Genomic DNA, 19,903 nt, shown 5'->3' with positions numbered 1-19,903 from the left:
TCTTATGAAATGAAAATGTTGACTGGGCTAAAAGCTAACATTTACTGAACACTTACTAGAAATCAGGTGCCATTCTAAGCATTTTACATGTATCATTATTTAATCATTATAGCGATCCTAAGAAGAAGGCAGTTCTATAATTGTACATATATAGGCGATGAGAAAACCAAGGAAGAGAAAGTTTAAGTAATTTGCCCAAGGTCTGGCAGCTAGAAAGCAGCACAGGTGGAAGTCAAATCAGGCAGTTGAGCTGCTCTTAATTACTATAATATACTGCCTCTTTATACTGTTCCCCACTGCTTTATATGTTCTCGTGACCCTTCTTCTAGTTAATGTTACATAGATCTTGTTGTTGTTAAGTGCCTCCAAGTCAGTTCTAACTCATAGCGACCCCACGTACAACAGTACAACAGAGCGAAACACTGCCTGGTCCTGCCCCATCCTCACAATCATTGCTATGCTTGAGCCCATTGTTGCAGCCACTGTGTCAATCCATCTCTTCCAGGGTCTTCCTCTTTTTCGCTGATCCTCTACCTTATCAAGTATGATGTCCTTCTCCAGGGACGGGTCCCTCCTGATAACATGTCCAAACTGCGTGAGATGAAGTCTCACCATCCTTGCTTTGAAGAAGCACTCTGGCCATATTTCTTCCAAGACAGATTTATTCGTTCTTCTGGCAGTTAATGGTATATTCAATATTCTTTGCCAACACCATAATTCAAATGCATCAATTCTTCTTCAGGGTCTCCCTTATTCATTGCCCAGCTTTGGCATGCAATATGAGGTGATTGAAAATACCGTGGCTTGGGTTAAATGCACCTTAGTCCTCACCATGACATCTTTGCTTTTCAACACTTTAAAGAGGTCTTTTGCAGCAGATTTGCCCAGTGTAATACATGGTTTAATTGCTTTACTGCTGCTTGCATGGGTGTTGATTGTGGATCCAAGTAAAATGAAATCTTTGACAACTTCAGTGTTTTCTCCATTTATCATGTTGTTGCTTATTGGTCCAGTTGTGAGGATTTTTGCTCTATGTTGAGGTACAATCCACACTGAAGGCTGTAGTCTTAATCTCCTTCAGTAAGTGCTTCAAATCCTCTTCACCATCAGCAAGCAAGGTTGTGTCATCTCCATATTGCAGGTTGTTAATGAGTCTTCCTCCAATTCTGATGCCCTGTTCTTCTACATATAGTCCAGCTTCTTGGATTATTTGCTCTACATAGACCTGGGGCAACAAATTCCTGACTGTCAGTCAGTACTCCCTTAGCTGAGTAGCCTCGCCTGTTAGAGACTTTCTGAAGGTAGATCCACTAAGGTTTGCAAAAAAAGCCAACAGTGGAATCTGACAGTTACTTATTACTACTTAATCTTCCTCTCAGCTTTGACTACTTTTGAGGTCACCACAAATAAATTTTTTTGTGATCAGCACATATATAATTTCAAATGTCCATTAAGAAGCATACATAGCATCCAATGCAGCTGTCTTTGCTATATAGAGAACCAATCTGAATTTCTAATCAGCATAACATGTGCTGAATTTTAGTGTTGTGCTTCTGTTACCTTGGGATTTGAGATTTGCACTAGATGTTTAGTGAAAAGCTTATGTTTCATTTTCTGCCTAGAAAGTCAGTCCTTATTTTTGGTCCCATACTTGATGTTTTAAACTGCTTTTTTTAGTTCAGGCTTGATGTGCTCTTTTTTAATGACTTTACTATTGGATTTGATCTGAAATCTCACGAATAGCTAGAATCTGTGGTTTTTGAAAGCCCAAGATATTTGGGGGGAGAGACGGATGTGGAATTTTCATTTTTCTCTTGTTCCTGCAACAAATTGTTTCACTTTTAGCACCCGGGGGAAAAAAATCATGTGTAGCCGTTTGATCTTCTTCAGAAATGCTCATATCTAGCTTCCACAAAGGCATTCCCTCACCTGCCAGTATGTGGTAGGAGTAAACTTGGATGTCAAGAACCAGTTGTCTTCCTGGAACCTCCTGCTTTGGGGATTCTGTGTAACATCTTGAGCCTCCCTGAGTACCTGAACTCCAATATTAAACTATGAAAAATTTTAAAGCCAAAGAGTTCATTAGAAAATTCTGAAAGAGTAAGAGAAAGAGCCCCCATTCTATCAGGTTACTATCCTATCTTTCGAGTATTAAAACAGCAATTTATGAGAAGCTGTAGTTGAATAATCCAGCTTTTCTTCATCTGAAAGTGATATTCATATGTACACTATTCAAGTTGAGAAATGAAGAGAGGCTTGTGCTTCTAATGATGTTATTTACTGAGAGTAAAGACATCTATTTCCCATGTACAGTGGCATTCTGGTAAATGATTAACATTTGGCTCTTGAAGAGTAAGAGGAAACTCTGCATTTGTTTGTCAATTTCATCCTCCCATGGCAGCCAATTTCAAGCTACCAACATGAGTCACTGGCCATGGGGTTTGAAAGAGATGCCCACAAATCGCAATTGTCAAGCAATGTTAACTGGCTCCAGCACACCTCAACTGTACTGGTGGGGATTTACAGGCCACTTTCGACTGATACATCCTGGTAATGTGTGTGGAAAGAGTGAGTCAGTATCTTGAGATGTGGCTTCGAGCCTGCCTCTGCTGCTGACCAACTGTGTCACCCAAAGGAAAACCTTCAAACTCTCAGAATCTCTCCTCCCTACTGAGAAGTGAGGACAATAACACCTATTTTGTTGGGTCCTCAGAAGCATTTAGAGAGATGTTTCAGTGATAGCACAAGAAACAAAATAAAATGAAAGAACTAATTGGTAAATGTTTTCTTGGGAAAAGGCTAGATATAAAAAAGTGTACATAAACAGAAGTTAAATCTGACCATGGCACAGGAAGGGCTGGCCAAAATGAATATAAAAACAGCAGAAGAGAGTTATTAATAGATGGAGCAAGCTCAGACACCCCAGACCTTCTGGGGTGATCACTGTGTCACGAACGTTTTCTTCATTGGTTCAGATGTACCATTGAAGGGAGAGTCCACAGGCCAAGAAAAGTGGGAGGAGCTCCGGGCAAGCCTGCCATGAAATCCCTCAGATCTTTTTTATGGGTGGGAGTTGTGAAATGCTTTTTGCATCTATAATTAGGGAATGAAGTGGAGCAGATGGCTACAGTGCAGTTATAATTAAAGCATAATGCACAGTAAATTCACCTTGCGCAGCCAGCGATGCATCTGCTCCAGAAAATGTGAATTCTCTTTGGCTGGACTTGTAAGCCTCTTCTTTGGGCTGTGGAGAGCAGCCGTTGCATCATGACACCACTTTCACACACTCTCTTTTTGTACCAGAAGTTCCGTTCACAAATTCTGGATTGCCCTGTATTAGATTATATAGCTCGTAGAGTCTGCTATTTCATAACGAGCACTCTATTGTTACGATGCAGGCACATGCTTCATTTTAATAGCCCAGAACCTGCGTGCTGCAGTAGATCCCCTCCTGGGTTAAGAATTCATTTGTAGGTTTTTCAGCTTCATGAGTAAATAAACTGTGACGGAGAGACATCTGAGGCCTCTTCTACGCCAGGCCTCAGTTGCTAGGACGATAAGAACGTTGAACTCCAGTTATATGGTGGGACAGGCACACATGCTGATTCCCACAATGTTAAATGTGTATTTCTCTTCCCCTGTACATAAGCAGTAGCCCTGGTGGCCCAGTGGTTAAGAGCTATAGCTGCTAACCTAAAGGTCGGCAGTTGGAATCCACCACCCACTTCTTGGAAACCCCATGGGACAGTTCTACTTTGTCCCGTAGGACTGTTATGAGTAGGAATTGGCTCAAAGGCAATGGGTTTATACATAAGCAACCCTGTGACATTGTGTGGTGGAACAAGAAGTGGGTTCAAAGCAAATGATTGAAGTTCTGGTTACAACTTGGTTTCTAATTTCTGGGCCAATCACTGCCCCTCTCTGGGCCTCTCTTTTCCTACCTATAGGGTGAATAAGTTTAACTGTAAGATCAGTGTAGGCCATTTTAGTCTTGTTTTCTTTTTTCCATGATTTTACCATATGACCTGTTTTCCTATGTAGCAAATATACTAATTACTGAGAAAGGAGACTTGGTGGTACAACTCATCCAGCACTCTCGGCTGCTAACCCATGCAGCAGTTCTGAGGGAGAAAGTCTTGGCAATCTGTCTATGTAAAGATTGTTGTTGTTGTTGTTAGGTGCCACCCAGTCAGTCCTGATTCATAGCTACCCTATATACAACAGAACGAAACCCTGCCCGTTCCTGCACCATCCTCACAATTGTTGTTATGCTTGAGCCCATCGTTGCAGCCATTGTATTAATCCATCTTGTTGAGGGTCTTCCTCTTTTTCACTGACCCTCTACTTTACCAAACATGATGTACTTCTCCAGGAACTGATTCCTCCTGATAGCATGTCCAAAGTATGTGAGATGTAGCCTCGCCATCCTTGCGCCTAAGGAGCATTCTGGCTATAAAGATTAAAAAAAAAAAAAATACAGTCTAGAAAACCCTCTGGGCCAGTTCTGCTCTGTCACATGGAGTTCATATGGAGTTGCTATGGGTTGAAATTGACTCGACGGCACCTAACGGTAACAGCAACAATTCCTGAGAGGAGCATGGGGAGGCAGAAAAGTTTTCTTGTTTTTTTTCCTTTAAGGATTTAGTTTTGTTTGTTTGCCAAGGGAGGGGAGAGAGAGATCCGAGGTACACACTGACTTCTGTTTCTCCTTTGAAAGGTACCATGTTGACACCCCAAGTAAGCAGCAGGTGTTCACTTATAGAGATTGTGTTCTATCCTAGTTGTTATTGCCTTCATGGACAAGAGAAGCAGAGTCCTGGAGTTCCAAAATTTTTTTCCTGTCCTCTGACTTACTTAGGCATATCACCCATATATTTTTCCTTTCAGTATTACTAGAAATCATTTTTACCATAAAGAAAGCATATACTTCACCTAAAAATTCAGAATTTCAGCCCTCATCTAGGAAAGAGAATGTTTGTCTTTTCATTTTCCCATCAGCAAATCAAAGCAAAAAGAAATCAAAACCAAAACAAACAAAAAATACCTCTCTAAGTTTATCCCCCAAAACTGACTTTTCAGCCAAGGCTCTATAATTTATCTTGAATTAATGGTCAGCAAATGAATAAATGGGTTAATAGAGTACTTGAAATACACAAATCTATTTTTTTAACAAAAAATAATAATCTTATATATCATAGGGAAGCATTATACAAAGAACATGGTCTTTAGAGTTAGACAGTCTTGAGTCTGAATGTTAGACTTGCCACCTCCTTGTGGTATGACTTTGGACAATTTTTTTACTTCTCTGAGTTTTGGTTTTCTCGTCTATGAAACATAAAACCTAGGTTGCAAAGTGAGTGGAACAATTAGTGTTAATAAATATAATGTGTTTGGAAGAGAGGCTTTCATTAAATCTATCTACTATTTATCTCTCATCTTTGTAACTATCTAGGAGCCCTGGTAGTGCATTTGTTAAGCGCTTGGCTGCTAACTAAAGGATTGGCAGTTCAACCTCCCCCACCCCCCCCATCCCAGTGGCTCCCTGGGAGAAAGATCTGATGATCTGCTGCCGGAAAGATTATAGCCTAGGAAACCCTATGGGGCAGTTCTACTCTGTCATATGGGGTTGCTGGGAGTTGAAAATCAACTTGATGACACCTAGCAACAATATCTAACTATTTGATAGAATTTTTTTTTTAATTCACTCTCACTGTCTTCACCCTCTGCCCCAAATCTCTACCCACCTAGACAAACTAAGAGCGCCCTCAAGAAAAATTTAAAAAATTAAAAAGAGGGCTAGACATGTTCTATATCAACACAAGGTGGAGAAAAGAGATAGCTAGGTCTCTGCAAATTTTCTTCCTGGATATTTAGCAGAGTATAATCTCTGGGGAGTCCCTTGGTGATGCAAATGGTTAAGCACTTGACTACAAGCCTAAAGATTGGCAAATGGAACCCACTCCAAGCAAAACACGTCGAGTAACAGGCCTGAGATCTGCTTGATAGGTTAAAACCAAAACCAAACCAAATCCATTGCCATTGAGTGAATTCCAACTCATAGTGACCCTATAGGACAATGTAGAACTGCCCTACAGTAGAACTCCCAGGAGCCCCTCAAGGATTCAAGCTGCTGACATTTTGGTTAGCAGCCAAGCTCTTAACCACTACACCCCAGGGCCTTGAAAATTCTGTGGAGCAGTTCTACCCTGCAAACAGGGGTCACCATGAGTTGGAATTGACTTGAGGGCAACTAACAACAGCAACATAATCTTTAGGGAGATATGAACAAGGTCTTGTCTAAAATCGTGGTATAACAGGCTTATAGGTTGCTGCAGATACATGATTTAACCATGAGCCTTTAGATTGTTTGAGAGTGAGGGAAAAAAGTAAAGACTAAATATGGGAAATATCAGTTTAATTAAATTATATCTTGTTATGTTACCTTATAGAAAAATAATATGAAACATAACTTAGAAAACCACCTTTTCCGTTTATAAAGTACTTTTTTTTTTGTATTAATTACCTTATTTGATCCTCTAAAAATCCTAAGACACAGATAAGAAGTTCATTTTACATGTTTTATTTATTTGAGGACCAAAGCAAATAACGTTTTCTTAAGCCACACAAGAAATAAGCAGAGGGGCTTTCCTTGAACATACATCTACTGACATCTTAATTCTCTTCCTCCTGAGTAATGCCAATGAGCAAGCTCCATTGTTGTATTGTTCCCCAGTGACTTTCACTGAGGATCTCAGAGCTTTCTGACAGCACGCTTGTTTTCTAGTGGCATAACTTGTTCTCACTGAGACCATATATGGAGTGGGAAAAAAAGGCATGTGACCTTCCTGTGGCTCAATTTCCTACAAATAAGATGTAAACAAAAATACCTGTGTTGCTTGCTGATAATATTAAAGCCAAAAAAAAAAAAAAAAAATTCAGCCACCTAACCTACAGTGTTGTTAGTTGCTGGAGAGTTGGTTCCTACTCATAGTGATCCTATGCACAACAGAAAGGAACACTGCCTGGTCCTGCGCCATCCTCACAACTATTGCTACCCTTGAGCCCATTGTTGCAGCCACTGTGTCAATCCATCTCTTCAAGGGTCTTCCTCTTTTTCACTGAATCTCTACTTTACCAAGCAGACTGATCCCTCCTGATAACATGTCCAAAGTATATAAGACGCAGTCTCACCATCCTTGCTTCTAAGAGTATTCTGGTCATACTTCTTTCGAGACAGATTTGTTCGTTCTTTTGGCAGTCCGTGGTATATTCAATATTCTTCCCCAACACCACAATTAAAAGGCATCAATTCTGCAGTCTTTCTTATTCATTGTCCAGCTTTCATGTGCATATGAGGCGATTGATAAATACCATGGCTTGGATCAGGTGCTCCTTAGTCCTCAAGATGGCATCTTTGCTTTTCAACACTTTAAAGAGGTCTTTTGCAGCAGATTTCCCTAATGCAATGCATCTTTTAATTTCTTGGCTGCTGCTTCCATGAGTGTTGATTGTGGATCCAAGTAATATGAAATCCTTGACAACTTCAATCTTTTTTCCATTTATCATGATGTTGCTTATTGGTCCAGTTGTGAGGATTTTTATTTTCTTTATGAAGGCTGTGGTCTTTGATCTTCACCAGTAAGTGCTTCAAGTCCTTTTTAATATCAGCAAGCAAGGTTGTGTCACCTGCATAATGCAGGTAACACAGGTTTTTAATGAGTCTTCCTTCAATCCTGATGCCCCCTTTTTCTTCATAAAATCCAGCTTCTTGGATTATTTGCTCAGCATACAGATTGAATAGGTATGGTGAAAGGATACAACCCCGACACACACCTTTCCTGACTTTAAACCATGTAGTATCCTCTTGTTCTGTTCGAACAACTGCCTCTTGATTCATGTACAGATTCCTCATGGGCACAATTAATTGTTCTGGAGTTCCCATTCTCTGCAATGCTATCCATAATTTGTTATGATCCACAAAATAGAATGCCTTAGGAGGTAAACATCTTTCTGGTATTCTCTGCTTTCAATCTGGTTCCATCTGACGTCAGCAATGGTATCCCTGGTTCCACGTCCTCTTCTAAATCTGCCTTGAATTTCTGGCAGTTCTCGGTTGATATACTCCTGCAGCCACTTTCGAATGATCTTCAGCAAAATTTTGCTTGCATGTGATATTAATGGTATTTTTTGATAATTTCTGCATTTGGTTGGATCACTTTTCTTGGGGATAGACATAAATGTGGATCCCTTCCAATCGGTTGGCCAGGAGGCTGTCTTGAAAATTTCTTGGCATAGATGAGTGAGCACTTCCAGTGCTGCATCTATTTGTTGAGACGTTTCAATTGGTGTTCTGTCAATTCCCGGATCCTAGTTTTCCGCCAACGCCTCAGTGCAGCTTGGACCTCTTCCTTCAGTACCATCAGTTCCTGATCAGATGTTACGTCCTGAAATGGTTTAACATTGACCGATTCTTTTTGATATAGTGACTCTGTGTGTGCCTCCCATCTTCTTTTGTTGCTTCCTGCATTGTTTAATATTTTCCCCACAGAATTCTTCAGTATGGCAACTCAAGGTTTGAATTTTTTCTTCAGTTCTTTCAGCTTGAGAAATGCTGAGCATGTTCTTCCCTTTTGGTTTTCTATCTCCAGGTCTTTGCACATGTCATCATAATACTTTGTCTTCCTGAGGCGCCCTTTGAAATCTTCTGTTCAGGTCTTTTATTTCATCATTTTCTTCCTTTTGCTTTATTTACTCAACATTCAAGAGCAGGTTTCAGAGCCTCTTCTGACATCCATTTAGGTCTTTTCTTTCTCTCCTGTCTTTTTAACGACCTTTTGCTTTCTTCATATGTGATGTCCTCGATGTCATCCCACTATGGTCTTTGGTCACTAGTGTTCAATGTGTCAAATCTATTCTTGAGATAGAAGAAGGACCCGGCAGTCTACTTCTGAAAGAAAAGAATTAACTTACAGTAGATATACGGTTTTACTTAAATTTGACAAGAAATTCCACAGTGTTAGTAAACATTTTATCATAAGTGTACTTTCATCAAGGATCTGCGTATATATGCAAACCCGTTGCTGTCAAGTAGATTCTGACTCACAGCAACAATATATGTGACAGAATAGAACTACCCCATAAGGTTTCCTAGACTATAATCTTTACAGAAGCAGACTTCCAGGAAATACTAAGGAAAATCAAATGTCACAAACCTAAACACAGAGTAAAGGAAGAAAACATCAAGACTTATAATTTGAAATAGCAAGTAATTGTTATGCAAGTTTTCAGCCTAAATTCATACTACCCTGTTGGTTTAAACATCTCAAAATTATAACTTAACTTCATATTGACAGGTAATACCCACAGGCAGCAGTAGAAGCAAATGCAAATCCTGCCTAGAGAAACTAACCTTATTCCAGGGCTCAAAAATCTCCAGAAATGAATATTATTTAAGTGAAAGTTCACAATCAAAAATAACAAAATACACAAGGAAATAGGCACCATGAGTGACAACCAGTAAAAACAGAGCAAAACTAGGTCTGCAGAGACTCCAGATACTGGAATTATTAGACATAGTCTATAAAAATGTTGTTTACTTGAGATAGACAGTTTTCTAAGATGCCCTCCAATAATATCCCCTTCCTAGTATGTAATTCCATTTCCCTCAGTGTGGTCTGGACATAATGACTTACTCTAACAAATAAAACATAAGTCAAAAGTGATAAAATGCCACTTCTGTGATTAGGTTGAAAAAAGTCTGTAGTTTTTGTCTTGTTAACACTCTTTCTTTCACGCCTTCTCGATTTGCTTTGATGAAGCAAGCTGTCATGTTGGAAGGTTTCACAAGACAAAGCACTGAATATGGCCTCCAACCAACAGGTACTGAAAAACTGATGCTCTTAATCCCACAGGCTACAAGGAACCAAATGCAATCATCAACAACATGAATCAAGAATTGATATGACTATAGTCTTGGCTGACACTTTGGTTGCAATCTTGTGAAAGTCTATGCAAAGCAAATAATTCAGCTATGTGGTACAGGAATTCCTGACCCACAGAAACTAGGAAAAAAATAAATGTGCTTTTGGCTTCTGTGCTCTGATAGGAATATATGTCTGCCTGAGCCATGAAATCCTGTTGTTGACAAGTCGATTTCTACTCATAGACACCCTATAGGACAGAGTAGAACTGCCCCATAGGGTTTCCAAGGCTGTAATCTTTACGGAAGCAGACTTCTACATATTTTTCCTGGGGAGTGGCTGGTGGGTTATGGATCCCTGGTGGAGCAATGGTTAAGCCCTCAGCTGTTTTAAGCAGCTAAGTTTTAAGGTAAAATTTTATGCAGAAGTAGATAATGTATACATTTCTATATTTAATGAAATGAAAGGCAAACATTAAAAATATGTATGTTGGGATAAGGCACTATAAAAAATAACCATATATATATATTTAAAAAAGTACTAACTAAAGCTTTCTAGGAATAAAAAAAAAATCAAAATTAAAAAAAAATTGCTCAGTGGGTTTAACAGCAGATAAGAGAATGAATAAAATAAAAGATAACCTTGAAAAAATGACCAAGAATGCAGTATATGAGACAGAGACGAAAATGTGAAAAAGTGTTTGGAAGAAAGGAAGACTAGAATGCAATCAATATTTTAAAAGATATTGGCTGATAATTTTCCAGAACTGATGAAGGTCATCAACAAATGGTTTCAAGAAGCTCAACAAATTCCAAGTAGGATAAATAAAAAGAAATCAATTTCACATCTAGATACATTATAATAAAACTTCAGAGGAACAATGGTGGTGTATTAAACATCACTGTCATCTACAAAACCAATTGTTACTGTTTACAGGAGAAAATTTAAAATAATTTATGAAAGTTTGTTTATAATAGGAATGGAGAAAGGACAAAAAAGAAAGAGAGGTAAACTACTAGTGTCCATGAAGTAAGATTACAAGATAAAATACCTTCTATCACTTTTTTTTCTGGGTTTTATCACTTTTTTAAAAATAATTTTTATTGTACTTTAAGTGAAAGTTTACAAATCAAGTCAGTCTCTCTCTCTTATAAACTTATATATACCTTACTAAAAAAACCCAAAACTGCATACTCCCAATTACTCTCCCCATAATGAGACAGCCCACTCCCTCCTTCCAGTCTCTCTTTTCATGACCGTTTTGCCAGCTTCTAACCCCCTCTACCCTCCCATCTCCCCTCCAGACAGGAGTGTCCACCTAACGCAAATAGCTCACTCCTCATCAGCATCTCTCTCCAACCCATTGTCCAGTCCCTTCCATGTCTGACGAGTTGGCTTCAGGAATGGCTCCTGTCCTGGGCCAACAGAAGGTCTGGGGGCCATGACCACTGGGGTCCTTCTAGTCTCAGTCAGACCATTAAGCCTGGTCTTTTTATGAGAATTTGGGGTCTGCATCCCACTGTTCTCCTGCTCCCTCAGGGGTTCTCTGTTGTATTCCCTGTCAGAGCAGTCATTGGTTGTGACCAGGCACCATCTAGTTCTTGTGGTCTCAGGATGATGTAGTTTCTAGTTCATGTAGCCCTTTTTGTCTCTTGGGCTCATAAAAACTTTGTGTCCTTGATGTTTTTCATTCTCCTTGGATCCAGGTGGGTTGAGAATCATTGATGCATCTTATATGGCCGCTTGCTAGCGTTTAAGACCCTTCTTCCACTTTTTAAAATGCTGATATATCCATGTAATATATCTTTGGAATTCCCCCTTCTTTGAAAAAAAATCTACATATTATGCCAATTATAAGGACAGTGTCTAGAATATCAGAATCTCTACCACCCACTGAATTCTTTCAGCCAAGCTATTATCTGCCACCACAACAAAAAATTGTTAGTTTGAGTTTTCCAACCTCATTTTCAACATTTACAAGGTTAACATCACCTGATAAATCATGTTATTACTGTGTACTGCCTGATAGAATGCGAACAGAACAACACATCACTTTTTTGATATTCTCAAAAACCCATAACCCTGGTCTATTCATGACAAAACAGCAGTGAAATTCAAAATAAGAGACATTCTACAAAATATCTGAGGGGTACACCTCAAAAGAGTCAAAGTAAAAAAAATTTAAGGAAAGACTGAAAAATCAACACAGACTAGAGCAGACTAAGGAAACATAAAGAGTAAATGCAATGTGATATCCTGAATTAGATGCTTGAGCAGAAAAAATACACTAGTCAAAAAGCTGGTAAAATTTGTCTAGAGTCTGTGGTTTAGTTGATGTTAATGTTAATTGCTTAGTCTGGACAAATGTACCACAGTTATTTACGATGTTAACAATGGGAAAAGTTTGGTGAAGGGTATATAGAACTCTCTATACTATCTTTGCAAGTTTTCTATGAGTCAAAAATTATTCCAAAATATATTTAAAAAATTAATTCTAGAGAGAAAAGTTATCCAGGAGAATATAGCCTTCTTACTGTTATTTCCAAATTGTGAAAAAAAAATTTTTTAAAAGTTACAATTTTTTTATTGTAAAAAATGACTAAGTGGGTGCATTTCAACTCAATAGACATAAAGCAATTTAAGATGATATTTGTGACTATTTTGAGTATATGAAAATTTCTTCTGGTATACTGTTAAGTGAAAAAATAGAATATGTAATAATAGTCTGCATTTCTCTCTGTATATATGTATGTACATATATATTTTCCATTTCCTATTATATATATATACATATATATGTACATACATGCACATATATATAGAAAGAGAGAGAATATATATATATATATATTCCCAAAAGTCTTCCAAATCCTTACATTTATATGCCTTTAGACAAAGTCTGGAAGGAAATACCAAAATATAAAATAGCGGATAGCAGAATTATAATATTTTTCATTTTAATGTTTTATATAATTTTTAAGCTGAGCATAAAATAATTTTGAATACCACCCACATTCAGTCTTCAAAACTCATATGATTATACTACTCTGATATTTGTAGTAAAACTTAACGAAAGGCTAGCCAACATAACTCAAAACTTCATTTGACTTAAAGACTGTAGATTTGGGAGGGTTAGCCTTTATCAAAAGAGGGAAAGAATCTTAAATTGCTCAAGATATAATGATCTCTGATCACAACAGATTCTTAGGTTATGAGGTCATTAACTACCATAACCTAAATTTTTTTTAAATAAAATAAGTTATGGAGGTAATCAGATTTCAGTTTCTAATTAAAGTGGAGGAGTAAGGTGTGTGTGTGTTCGCGTGAGAATATCTTAGTGAGAGACATTTATTAAGGATAACATTAGATTGAGTGAAGAGGGTTTGAAAGGAACAAGAGCAGTGGGTAGAGTCTAGTTTAAGAACTTCAGTTCATTAACTCTCATCCTCCCAGTTCATCTGTCATCAGAGTTACAGAAATGAGCTTTCTTGTAATTCATTCTTCAGGTCGTAGACCTGAATTCTTGGACATATGGTCAACCAGGGTTAACGAAGGCCACAATGTCTTTCACGGTGAGAAAGACAGAGATAGGCAACGATCAGGGCATTAGACCATGACAAATCAAAATCTCACAGGCAGCAGATGATATAAAATAGTGTTATGTATTTGACTTTCTCTGACTATTCAGTTTACTTGGCTTTATTCATTTTGTACCTCATTTCCAAGCAAATTTAAGGCAGAATGTGCTTTAAGTATATTATCAGCTATTTATATAAATTGCCTCTGAAGTTATTTTGCCCTTTATTGTTTTCAACAAGAAACTAGAGCACCAATCAGCAATGCCATAATTTGTTATCCAAACACTAAGCCCCTATTATTCTGTCAAGATTATGAATAAGAATATTTTAATAATTTTCCAAAGAAACCCACATGATCAGCCCTTCAATACTAACATTTAAAAAGTACATTTTATTAACTTCACAAAACTCTCTGCCTCTCAGAAATATGCAATACTCCCCCACCCCCACCCCCAAGATTTGGGGCATAAAATATGAATTTAATGAATGGACACAAATAGTTTCAATCTTAGGATTCTGGGGGAAAAATACTGTTGTTACATATAATGATTTCTTTTTTCTTTGTCTTTTTCTTACTATCTAGTTGAGATACCACCAGCCTGATTGTATCATTTTGTTCTTATATTTTCTGGATTTATATTCGTTAAGTTCAGGTTCCCAATGAATAATACTAGTGAACTAAAAAAAAAAAAATTTTTTTTTTACGTGAGAAATTACTTTAGTGTAACTTTTAATCATATCTTAAAGAGTCCTTTTAGACTTCTGTTCATACGTTGATGAAAAGTAAATTTCATGAAGAGGGAATTGTAAGCCAAGTTTATCTTGTAAATTGTGAGCCAAAGAGAAGCAAAGTGAATTTTCCTTTTTTTTTTTTCTCTTTGAAAATAGCAATACTCCGTTGATACCATTAATAGAGAGTAAATAAGAATCAAATTGTAATGCTTTCAATGTTGTGAGTTTGTTATTATCATCCACTGGCTTTTTTTTTTTTTTGAAGACTAAGAATAACATTAGGCTGAGTGAAGAGGGTTTAGAAGGAATAAAAGCAGTGGGTAGAGTCTAGTTTAAGAACTTCAGTTCATTAACTCTCATCCTCCCAGCTCATTTGTCATCAGAGTTATAGAAATGAGCCTTCTTGTGATTCATTCTTCAGGTCATGGACCTGAAATCTTGGACATACGGTCACCCAGGGTTACTGAAGGCCACGATGTCTTTCACAGTAAGAAAGACAGGGAAATAGGCAACGATCAGGGCATTAGACTATATCTAGGGTTAACAAGCGTTCTTGAGGACTCTGTGTTCCTTTGGGAAATATAGCCCTGTATTGATGGTATCCCAGACAACTTATTAGCTCAACAACTTTAAACCAAAAAACCAAACCCATTGCCGTAGAGTCAATTCTGACTCATAGCAACCTTTTAAGACAGAGTAGAACTGCCCCATAGGGTTTCCAAGGAGTGACTGGAGGATTCAAACTGCGGACCTTTTGGTTAGCAGCCATAGCTCTTAACCACTATGCCACTGGGGTTTCCACCAACAAGGTTAAGTGGGAACTTATTTTTCTTTTTTTTATTGCATTCAGACCCTTGTAACAAGCACTAGGTATACAGATACATGTACACGCACTCTTGGTTTTCTTCATTACTTAGGTTCTCTTATTTTACTTCAGTGTAGGAGCAGAGGCAGAGACTGATATGTAGTATATTTATTCTGAAATTTACTGTAGGAGTTGGCTTTCAAAGAACTCGATGTTGAAGATGGGTGTTTGAGAGAATCTGGCGCAGGGGTTGAGGTCTTAATATTAAACCAGTACTGATCCTGCTGAACTATGTGCACACCATAGCACATATTTTGGGAGCAGAGTTGGTCAAATATCAGACACTGGAATGTTAGTTGTAATAAGGAGGCTGTGTCATCCACCTGCACAGCTACTTCCCACTCAAGGATAGACAATGTAACCCATTCATGAGGTAGGGTTAGGTCCTGTCTTAATTTGGATTGTTAATAATCCACATGATTATTGTAGAAGTTTCCTAACTAATCTTCCTGTTCCACTGTTGTTCCACCTCTAGTCCCTTCTCCACCCGCAGTTCAGAGTAATCATTTAAAAGTATTAATTGGACCATGTCACATCTCTATCTAAAATCTTTCAAATTTTTTCCGTTACTCTTAGAATAAAACTCATACTCCTTTCCTGGCCTGGTATGATATGGCTCCTGCCTATGTCAGTCTTCTCTTGTGTCATCTCCCCTCACTCCCTCTGGTCATGACACACTGTCTTCTTTCAAACCCTTGAACACTATAAGCGCCTCCCCACTTCAAGGCTGTACATATGCTGTTCCTTCTACCTGGAACACTCTTAACCTTACTTTTCACATGGCTTCCTCCTTTTTAACCTCCAGTTCTCACTTAAACAACCTCTTGAGAAAGGCCTTTCCTAATTACTTATACTAAAGTAGCTTTACCACCACCACCACTCCTCCCATTATTCACTATTTAAGCCTTTTTTTTTTTTTCTTTTTGATTCCTTTATGGCACTTGTCACAGTTACATAATCATATGTATTTACTTGGGTCCTCTTCCCTGAGTTCTGATGGGAGTTAATATGTGATACAAAAATCATACTTTGTGCTCTCTGCCATATGCCATATGTCCATGACTCTACTCTAGACCTCCGATCTTCTTTTCTTTCCAGGTCCCTGACAAGATGGCCAGGCCATTGACCACTATCTAGGCCAATTTTCCTTCCACACAAAGTAGATAACAAGGTGTATCATTCACAACTCCATCCACTGGGAATATTTTCCCTCTCCAATGTCTTTCAGTGCCATCCTCAGATATGGCTGGGAGAGAGCCTTTGTCCATTTTTGGCTTGCATCCACTTACTGAGACAACTTATCCATAAAACAAGTTTGACCTTGAAGTACAGAAAAGCAGCCCCTGAAAGCTAAGCCTTGGCAGTAGTAGAAGCGGTGTTGAACTCAGCTAGTTCTTTGTGTCTTATTGAGCATAAGAACAATTTCACAGAATGTCATCATCAGGCAAGGCCTCTTGTAATAATGATTTTGATGGTGAGTATGATACATCAGGACTAAAATAAGACAATTCTGTAACCAGTTATTAACACAATCAAAAAGATGAATGTTGTTCAAACTACAAAAATGACCAGACATTCCCTATCCTAGCTAATATGAATGACTGATGGTCTTTATCCAACTATAGCTTTAGTTTTACTTCATTTGTCCTGCTATATAGGCAGGATTCATTAAGATATCCAAGAAAACAAAAATCCTCACAACTGGACCAATAAATGACATCATGGTAAATGGAGAAAAGATTGAAGCTGTGAAGGATTTCATTTTACTTGGATCCACAATCAATGCCCATTGACACAGCAGTCAAGAAATCAAACAACACATTGCACTGGGCAAATCTACTGCAAAAGTCCTCTTCAAACTGTTAAAAAGCAAAGGTATCACTCTAAGGACTAAGGTGCATCTGACCCAAGCCATGGTGTTTTCAATCGCGTCCTATGCACATGAAAGTTGGACAGTGAATAAGGAAGACCAAAGAAGAATTGATGCCTTTGAATTACGGTCTTGGCAAAGAACATTTAATATACCATGGACTGCCAGAAGAATGAACAAATCTGTCTTGGAAGAAGTACAGCCAGAGTGCTCCTTAGAAGCAAGGATGGTGGGACTTCTTCTCACATACTTTGGACATATTATCAGGAGGGACCAGTCCCTGGAGAAAGACATTCTGCTTGGTAAAGTAGAGGGTCAGCAGAAAAGAGGAAGACCCTCAATAAGGTAGATTGACACAGTGGCTGCAACAATGGGCTCAATCATAACAACCATGACAAGGATGGTGCAGGACCAGGCAGTGTTTCATTCTGTTGTACATAGGGTCACTATGAGTCGGAACCAGCTGGACAGCACCTAACACCAACAACAAGATATCCAATCATAGAATTGTCCCACTTCCTGACAGCATTCAATATATAACAATTCCCCTACTTTTTGAATCATCCCCATGTATCTGTCAGTTTGTTGTACTGTGGGGCTTGGGTGTTGCTGTGATGCTGGAAGCTATGCCACCAGTATTCAGATACCAGCAGGGTCACCTATGGAGCACAGGTTTCAGCTGAGCTTCCAGACTAAGACAGACTAGGAAGACGGGCCCGGCAGTCTACTTCTGAAAAGCATTAGCCAGTGAAAACCTTATGAATAGCAGTGGAATATTGTCTGATATAGTGCTGGAAGATGAGTCCCTCAGGTTGGAAGGCACTCAAAAGACGACTGGGGAAGAGCTCCCTCCACAAAGTAGAGTTGACCTTAATGACATGGATGGAGTAAAGCTCTTGGGGCCTTCATTTGCTGATGTGGCGTGACTCAAAATGAGAAGAAACAGCTGCAAACATCCATTAATAATCAGAACCAGAAAATGTATGAAGTATGAATCTAGGAAAATTGGAAATTGCCAAAAATGAAATAGAATGCAAAAACATCGATATCCTAGGCATTAGTGAGCTGAAATGGACTGGTATTGGCCATTTTGAATTGGACAATCATATAGGCTATTATGCTAGAAATGACAACTTGAAGAGAAATGGTGTTGCATTCATCGTCAAAAAGAACATTTCAAGATCTATCCTGCAGTACAGCACCGTCAGTGTTAGAATAATATCCATATGCCTACAAGGAAGATGAGTTAATATGACTATTATTCAAATTTATGCACCAACCACTAGGGCCAAAGATGAAGAAATAGAAGATTTTTATCAGCTGCTACAGTCTGAAATTGACCGAACATGCAATCAAGATGCATTGATTATTGTTGGTGATTGGAATGTGAATGTTGGAAACAAAGAAGGATTAATAGTCGGAAAATACGGCCTTGGGGGTAGAAACAATGCCGGAGATCGAATGATAGAATTTTGCAAAATCAACGACTTCTGCATTACAAATATCTTTTTCACCAACTTAAATGGCGACTATATACATAGACCTCATCAGATAGAAAACACAGGAATTAAATTGACTATATCTGTGGAAAGAGATGATGGAAAAGCTCAATATCATCACTCAGAACAAGGCCAGGGGCCGACTATGGAACAGACCATCAATTGCTCATATGCAAGTTCAAGCTGAAACTGAAGAAAATCAGAGCAAGTCCATGAGAGCCAAAATATGACCTTGAGTATATCCCACCTGAATTTAGAGACCATCTGAAGAATAGATTGACGCACTGAACACTAGTGACCGAAGACCAGACGAGTTGCGGCATGACAACAAGGATATCATACACGAAGAAAGCAAGAAGTCATTGAAAAGACAGGAAAGAAAGAAAAGACCAAGACGGATGTCAGAGGAGACTCTGAAACTTGCTCTTGAGCATGGAGCAGCTAAAGCAAAAGGAAGAAATGAGGAAGTAAAAGAACTGAACAGAAGATTTCAAAGGGCGGCTCAAGAAGACAAAATAAAGTATTATAATGACATGTGCAAAGAGCTGTAGATAGAAAACCAAAAGGGAAGAACATGCTCAGCATGTCTTAAGCTGAAAGAACTGAAGAAAAAATTCAAACCTTGAGTTGCTGTAGTGAAGGATTCTATGAGGAAAATATTAAATGACACAGGAATTTCCATATCAAAGGGAGATGGAATACACAGAGTCATTATACCAAAAAGGATTAGTTGATGTTCAACCATTTCAAGCAGTAGAATATGATCAGGAACTGATGGTACTGAGGGAGAAGTCCAAGCTGCTCTGAAGGCATTGGTGAAAAACTAGGCTCCAGGAATTGATGGACTATAAACTAAGATGTTTCAACAAATGGATGCAGCGCTGGAGGTGCTCACTCATCTATACCAAGAAATATGGAAGACAGCTTCCTGGCCAGCTGACTGGAAAAAAAGAAAATAAAGAGATCCATATTTATGCCTATTCCCAAGGTGGTCCAACCTAATGTGGAAATTATGGAACAATATCATTAATATCACATGCAAGCAATATTCTGCTGAAGATCATTCAAAAATGGCTGCAGCAGTATATCAACAGGGAACTGCCAGAAATTCAGGCTGGTTTCAGAAGAGGACATGGAATCAGGGATATCATTGCTGATGCCAGATGAACCCTGGCTGAAAGCAGAGAATACCAGAAAGATGTTTACCTGTGTTTTATTGACTATGCAAAGGCATTCGACTGTGTGGATCATAGCAAATTATGGATAACATTGCAAAGAATGGGAATTCCAGAACACTTAATTATGCTCATGAGGAACCTTTACATAGATCAAGAGGCAGTTGTTCGGACAGAACAAGGGGATACTGATTGGTTTAAAGTCAGGAAAGATGTGGGTCAGGGTTCTATCATTTCACCATACTTACTCAATCTGCATGCTGA

The 19,903-nt window shown here is 38.5% G+C and overlaps 1 protein-coding gene and 1 pseudogene across 3 annotated transcripts in view; one reads left to right on the top strand and one right to left on the bottom strand.

Annotated features, from left to right (window-relative positions):
• TP63 (tumor protein p63) overlaps positions 1 to 19,903 on the top strand; it is a 348,320-nt gene that overhangs the window by 57,495 nt on the left and 270,922 nt on the right. The window lies entirely within an intron of this gene.
• The window catches only part of LOC126057207 (tubulin beta chain-like), a 44,434-nt pseudogene that overhangs the window by 721 nt on the left and 23,810 nt on the right, over positions 1 to 19,903 (bottom strand).

Source organism: Elephas maximus, chromosome 1 (assembly GCF_024166365.1).
Source record: "Elephas maximus indicus isolate mEleMax1 chromosome 1, mEleMax1 primary haplotype, whole genome shotgun sequence".
Lineage (NCBI taxonomy): Eukaryota > Metazoa > Chordata > Mammalia > Proboscidea > Elephantidae > Elephas > Elephas maximus.
Note: the sequence above shows the minus strand (reverse complement) of the source record. Positions and strands in the feature narration are given on the sequence as shown.